We start from the raw sequence: 7,034 nt of genomic DNA, 5'->3' as shown, positions 1-7,034 counted from the left end.
TGGGCTGATGGGAGTTTAGTCCAGAAACATCCGAAGGGCTGCAGATTCCCTGTCCATGCCTTACTTGCAACTGCCACCTTGATTTTACCCTGTTTTTCCATTAATTTGCCTTTGACCAGTGGTTCCCAAGTGTTTATCCCCATGGACCATTTGATAGTTGCTTAGGATCGTGGCAGACTACTTAATTATTTTTCTGCCTGCCATAGCAGCTGTAATGCACTGTGCCAAATGCTTATTTTTAAAGGTATTTTTACAGTTGCTTTAATTTCTTATATATTGTATTACAATCTGAATTCCATAAAATTCAGGTTGTAATATAAGTACTGTACGAGAAACAATAAAATACAATTAAGAACCAGTGTTAATATTTAATGTGATGAATGTGCTGTCCCCCATCCTAAACCACAAATCCAGTGTCACAATGTGGAATGAAGCTTGTTGACCAGTTTGGAAACTCCTGCCTTAGACTACAGGTTTTAAACGGAAAGTAAGAATCTCACTGCATGAGATTTGCAGTGATGAGCAGAATACCCCCAGAGTTTGGTTCTGTGTTGCCTGATTCATTTTTTGTGCCCGTTCGCCTGTATCATGCGGTGATGCTGTGAATTTGCTTTAGTAGTAGGATGCTTTCAGCTGTACATGGATTAGTGGATTGGTTGCATGTAACGGTTTGAATCCAGAGTAAGTTGATTGAACTTCGTTCACAATGAAACCAATAGGATGTCACTAGCTCATGAGTAACTTTCCACACTGATTTCATCAGAATTGGAGTGACTTGCTCTGGAGCCAAGCCAAAAAAATTATGGCATTGGTTGGCAAAGTTTGTAGTGCTGATTCTTAAGTGAAAATTTAAAAATGAGATACACTTGTGAAATTCTGCTCCTGTTTCTTCTCTCCCAAGCACAGCTTCCCCCACCCTTGTGAAATAAGTACAAAGATGCAACTGTGTTGAAAGTTTATTTTCGTGATGCAAGTGGTCATACAGTACATCCTGTAATACCTGTCCCCTCTCCTTTCAAGCACATATTCACAGCTAGTGACCTTCAGACAGTTACCCAAACAACGAAGGTCTTTAAAGGTATGTTGGTCATGGGGTGTTTGCACATGTATGGGCAGCTTCCATGCACATGTACCAAGCATCGTGGAATTCTGATATTTTACTCACCCCCTACTCTGCCCCCAGCAAATTCCCAAACCCTTCCACTTTCTAAAAGCATATTCAGGTAGGGGTATGTGGCAGGGTAGAAGGTACCGGTATCATGCACAGATTTTAGCAAAGTTGGTAAGGGGGTATTGGCAGAATAACTTCTTAGCACCCTTAGTTGGTGCCAATAAATGGGCCCTTCCCCCCAGGTCTTGTCCTCCACCCCTACCTCCTACTTAGATTTAGTTATGAGTCACATGTTACAAGCATTATTGTTGGGAGTGTCATGTACTATATTTTGGGGAAAGAGATGTGTCTGTAATTGAGTGACAGTCTGGCTAAGACTGTGTGTGTGTGTGTTCAACCATGATGCCCTCCTGTGGATGGCCACGTGGCATTTCCGCCTTCCCCTCCCCTCCACCCTTTCCCTGGTTCTGTGCCAGTCTCTGCTCCTCCTTGTTGCCTCCGTTGCTCACAGTACACTCATCCATAAAGTAGGAAACACTACACTTGGACACGAGCGTTTAGTAGTGCTTTCTACTTTATGGATGAGTCCACTGTCCATAAAGTGCAGCTGCTGGTCATGGGTTGGTCTTGGCGTCTTCTTCATCTGTCGCTGGCTGTTTGTGAGCTGGTCGCCACCCCTGCCCACCCCGTTTAATCTCCCCTGCGCCCGCCCGCTGGCAGCTCCCTGGTTGTGAAATAACAGAGAGATACTAGCAGGAGGGGAGGTTTGACTTACCCTGCCTTGTGGGTTTTGGGTGAGACAGCAGTTTTTACAGAATTAAAAAACGTTCTTCCTTTCCCATAGGGCTCACAGACTACATAAGGCTTTATTCTGCATTAGGAAGCGGAGAACAAAACTGAAGGAGACTCAAATCTTGCATGTTCAGCAAAATAGTGTAGTAAATATTTAAAAGCTCCTTTACACCTGCAAAATACTTACTTGCCTTTATCCTTCTTCTCCTTCCATGCCTGGTTCCTTTCATTGTCTTTGGAAAAGGGGCCTGCCTTTCTTTTTCTGCAGAAAGGTAAAATTTCATTTAAGGCATATGCACAGATAAAAACCTGAAAGAAACAAAAACGAGTGCACATGGTTCGGATTTTCAGTTGGTCATTGGAGCTGGCTGCCTTTGAAGAAAGGGCAAATGAGAACCCAGTTCATGTGGCAATTGATGGCATGCTGCTGATGCCCTCAGCCTGCCCTCTTTCTCCTACAGGGATGTTCTGAGCCCAAAGTAAAAGGGGAACACAAAGCATTGGCAGAGCAAATGCCTCTGTGTTCATCCTCTTTTATCCCACCACCCAGAGGACTCTTGCTACCATAATCCAATTTCTACCCTTCCCCTTTGCTGTCTCTTGTGCTTGGAATTCTCTTCCCAGCACAACTATGAGAAGTCCCCATCCCCACCCCTTCTATCAAATCACTCCTCAAAACCCGCATTGTTTGTGACGCATTTGGCACGGTCCCTTTATCCCCATATCTTAGAGCTAAGTGTGTACAAATAAGCCAGATACATATTTTTCATTTGTTCACTCTCAGCCCTTCCCTTTGTCAGATATTAGATTGTAACCTCCTTGGGGCAGGGACTGGCATTTTAGTTGCTGCTCTTTAAAGTGCTGGGCACATTGAGAGTAACTCACCTATTCATAATCATAATGGCAAATAAGTCTGGGAAAGTTTGGAACAGAGGATCTGACTCCCAGCCACCTCTGACTTCGCTGGCTCTGAGAATTGATAATAAAAATATATGTGTTCTGGTTCACCCAGCGTATGAGCGGAGGGCAAAACCCAGGTACCCTACTTGAAACTCCATAACTCAACTAAAAGATTGCCAGATAGTTTCCCTCGCTGCTTCAGATCCTATGTTCTGCTTTGCTATAACTTCTGTCTCACATGTTTAAATTTAGAGGGTAGTTTACTGGGGGTCATTGTATTAGAGGTTACTTACTGCCTGTTCCTGTGGCTTTATGAGAAAAGCGCAACCATTTTTCACTAGTGGTGACAAACTGAATAGGGAACTAAGTAGAGCATTTTAATAAAACTAGCTGAGGGGAAATTTTTTGGCATTGCTTTTTTTTTTTTTAGTATTTAACCCCTTAACCAAAAATCTTATGTTTTCCTGAGAGAGTTAAAGAAAGAAATGTTGTCAAGTCTGGAGTAGGTCTCTGCTATTTCTGATGAAATTTAAGAGAGATGAGCAATTGGCCTTGAAGACTGAGAAAATGGTCTGGGTAGAGGCTTTCTATAACTATATATCAAATTATTGTTGTTCTTAAAGCCGGTCCCCCCAAATATTATGATCATTTAATTTCAATTTTACATGTGGGTTAGCTATAGTTCTGGTTTTTTGTACCGCACACACCACTGATTATCAGAATTATAAACATTTAAAGGTTTTCAAGGCTAGGATCCAATAGCTCATGAAACTAGTTGGTGCCAGCTAGTTGCATGGTTGAATAATTTGAATACATCTAATAATTGCCTCCTTGCTAGAAACATGCAAGTGATTAGCAGGCTGTGTGCCAGTTTAATGGGCGAGACAAATGTAATGCCGGTGGATCTTGTGTGTGTGCTCGCGCGTGAGCGGCAAGTGTTAAAATGTAAAACTAGGTCAGTACAGATGCATTCCATGAGGCAAAGTAACTCCTTAGATCTCTGCCCATATAGGCTACCATAAGGAAAAGGAAAGTGTATTTTTAAAAAGTATTTTGTCTCCTTCCCAATCCCCAAGGGACAAAGCTGCAATCCCAAGCCCATTAAAACAACCATTGTATTTCTAATCAAAGCATAATTTTTTTAAAATAAAAATGTTTTAAGTACTGTCCTTTAAAAAAAAATTATAATGTGAAGTTTTGGCAGGTCTCTTAATTGAGAGAATTCTGCAGAATTGGGGTACAACGAGACCTTGCTTTTCACCCTGGTAGATCTTAGTAGAGCAAAGAGGTGAAGGTTGGGAAAAAGGGCCACTGACACTGAGCAGAATTCTTGGAACCTCCTTTCCCATACAGGATTTGCAGCTTCAGGTAGGCTACAAAGTCAGGAAGTTTGGTTGTAATGCACCTTATTGAACACAGGGCCCAGCCATGTATAGCACTCTGAGAGGGGCTCATGTTCTGCAAAACATAGCTGCCAAGTTTTCCCTTTTCTCGCGAGGAAGCCTATTCAGCATAATGGAAAATCCCTGAAAAAAAGGGATAACTTGGCAGCTATGCTGCAAAACTATCTTGAGAATAGGCTGGGGTGGGAAAATTTATTCTAGGTTTTATCTCAAATAAACTACAGGTTTTGTGGAAATGGCTTAGTCTTGTAGTGTTTCAGTTCTAAAAGAACTAGGCAACTTAACTGCAGCAAACTTGGCAACTCAGGAGTGTTGGTGGTTTTTTTAACCCAACCAATAGAACAATTTACCCATTTATATACAGTGTAATGGTTTCCTTTTAATATACCTGCATATAATTGTCTTATAAGTTAAGGAAATTTAAGGAAATATTGCTATAAATTGGCAGGATAAATAGATTCAACTAAGATTAAACAGATAAAACTATTAATGCGTAAACAGGCCTTAAGAACCACTTACTTGGAACCCAATTCTATGCAGGTTTACTTCGAAGTAAGCCGCGCTGATTTCAGTGGGACTTACTCCTGAGTAAAATTCCATAGTATTGTAGCGTCTGTTCAGTAATAAGCAGCATAAAATGGCTGTGTCTATGTTTAGCTTTCTGTTCAATTTGATGGCAATCATGTGTTTATGTAATTTTGGTGTAAGCCCCACTGAATGCAGTTGGGACTTACTCTGAGTTGAACAGGCAAAGAATTAGACTGCTCATAATCTTTAGGATGCAATCCTGCGCCCATGTATCTGGCAATAAGGCCCATTAAACTTAATGAGACTTTCTTCTAAGTACACACACATAGGACTGCACTGTCAGACTTTCCCCATTATAGATGCAAAATGATTTGTTAAGTTTAATGCAATAATATGTGGCTATACCTTTGATTTCAAGAGAGCAACAAAGAAATAGTTGGAAACTTCCTTCCACAATAGCGGGGGTTGTTGTATCCAATGTTAGTCCTACACATGGCAAACACATTGAATTTAATTAGCATGACTAATTTAGGTTCATTAATTTCAGTGGGTCTACTCTGATTAGAACTTAGTTGGATGCAACCCATTTGGTTTAACAGAAAACTTAATGAGGTTTTGTTTTTTAATATAGTGACTGGTATTCAGGGGACATTAGGAGTCTGTTTGCTTTCATTTGCCTAGATGGCGGGCACTAGGTTGGCGAAGGCTGATCTATACTCTGTATCTCTTGCCTTTCTTGTTTTCTATCTCTTACTTTCTCTCCCCCGCCTTTCATGCAAGTTCCTGTTTGGGGTTAAGACAGAATCCTTCATACATTAGTTACTTGCCCCACAACCCTGAACACCTTTATGCAAAATTCCCCCCGGCTTTCCTTCTGAGCACTGCTTGTAAGTACATCTTGGGCACAGCATGAAGGAGGCCTTATCTTCACTATGCACATGCTCTAAAATGGAAAATACTGTAACCTAAAAAAAACCCCAGTTAGATTCCAAAAGTGGGGAAAGGATCTCCATGTCCCGTATCTTACCAACTGCTTTGGTCCATAGACTTTTCTTGGAACGAGATTCACGATGGCAGTGGAACTGTCCTCCAAGACCTCCAGGCAATGATCCCAGACCAGCTCATGTTTCATCGAAGAGACTCTTGTGGTCAAATGGTGCTGGGACGGGCATTCCTGCCAAACTCCACACATTTCTGCAATAGAAAGGAACTGCCCTAAAAAGCAGAGAGAGGAGGAGGACAGGTTAGGAAAATGGCTTCAAGTTCAACCAACTGTTGCTTGCTTGAACAGAGGTGTTCATCTTTTTTCCTATCAGTAGAGGGCAGGCATGTTGAAATTTCACAGCGCCCTTTCAGTGAAGGGCCTGAATAAGCATGAATGTGTACCCACTGACTGTGCACAGCCGCCATATTTCCTCTTTGCATAAGCCACCCGTGTGACATCTTTCGGAACTTCCCTATTCTTACTTCCCAGTCTAAGCCTGTTTAGGAGGGGGGTGGGGAGTTAGGACTAATAGCGTATATGCCGATGAAGACCCCTGCATGCTCCCAATTCCTCAGGCCCCTCTTTAAAAATACATGTTTTGTTCTTCAAACAAGAAGACGGACTAAGATTAGCTTTGGCCCAGATCCCCATCCTTCCATCTCCCAAACACCAGCCTCATTCTTCCTCTTATTCCTTCCTAGACAGGATGATACAACTCCGGGAGTCCTAGAGCGTAACACCCACCCAGCATACGGATGCAGCGTGCTCTCTCCAAGAGCCTCATTCGCCTTATCTCTTATTGCACAGCCCTTTCCTGCCCTCCTGCATTCACAGCTAGAACCCAGGACTCTTCAGTCAAGTAGCCCCGCTCTTCCCAACTCCCCGCCCAGGGATCCTGTCAGCCCACAGGAGTCTACCTCTTGGGTTGCTTGCAATCTGCCAGGCCTGCCGGGGAGACCAGTCGCCAGCTGAAGTCAAGAGATGGAAGTGCCGGTGCTTGGCCCATTTATAGACGCCTTGCCACACCAAGCCCGCCTTGTGTCTCCTCCCACTTGGGGAGAGAGATAATCACATGACTGTTTGCTATCTCTCCCCTCCCTGCCCCAAACCACAGGAAACGACAAGAGGCCTCTCTCCTCGAACTGGGGCAGGAAATTGCAAACACTCCCCCCCCCTCCTGTCCTGAGTCTTGCACACCCCTCCCACCTGATGCACCAAGGAGCTGTGGTTGATCTGTTTGTGGGGGCAGCTCCTGGCTAGGTCTGCCTCCAGCAAAGCGAAGGGGGCAGAAGGGTCCCGGGGGGCCCGCAGACAC

The 7,034-nt window shown here is 43.4% G+C and overlaps 1 long non-coding RNA gene across 1 annotated transcript; it reads right to left on the bottom strand.

The window, feature by feature from the left end:
* Positions 1–941: 941 nt before the first annotated feature.
* Positions 942–6,832, bottom strand: LOC118094922 (uncharacterized). The gene is made up of 3 exons (XR_004693785.2): positions 6,637–6,832; positions 5,762–5,949; positions 942–2,165 (listed from the first exon to the last, which is right to left on the bottom strand). It is a non-coding gene; the product is annotated as an uncharacterized LOC118094922 (long non-coding RNA).
* Between the last annotated feature and the right edge of the window lie 202 nt (positions 6,833–7,034).

The sequence above is a fragment of the Zootoca vivipara genome, chromosome 13 (assembly GCF_963506605.1).
Source record: "Zootoca vivipara chromosome 13, rZooViv1.1, whole genome shotgun sequence".
Lineage (NCBI taxonomy): Eukaryota > Metazoa > Chordata > Lepidosauria > Squamata > Lacertidae > Zootoca > Zootoca vivipara.
The sequence above is the reverse complement of the archived record's forward strand: the minus strand, read 5'-3'. Positions and strand labels throughout refer to the sequence as shown.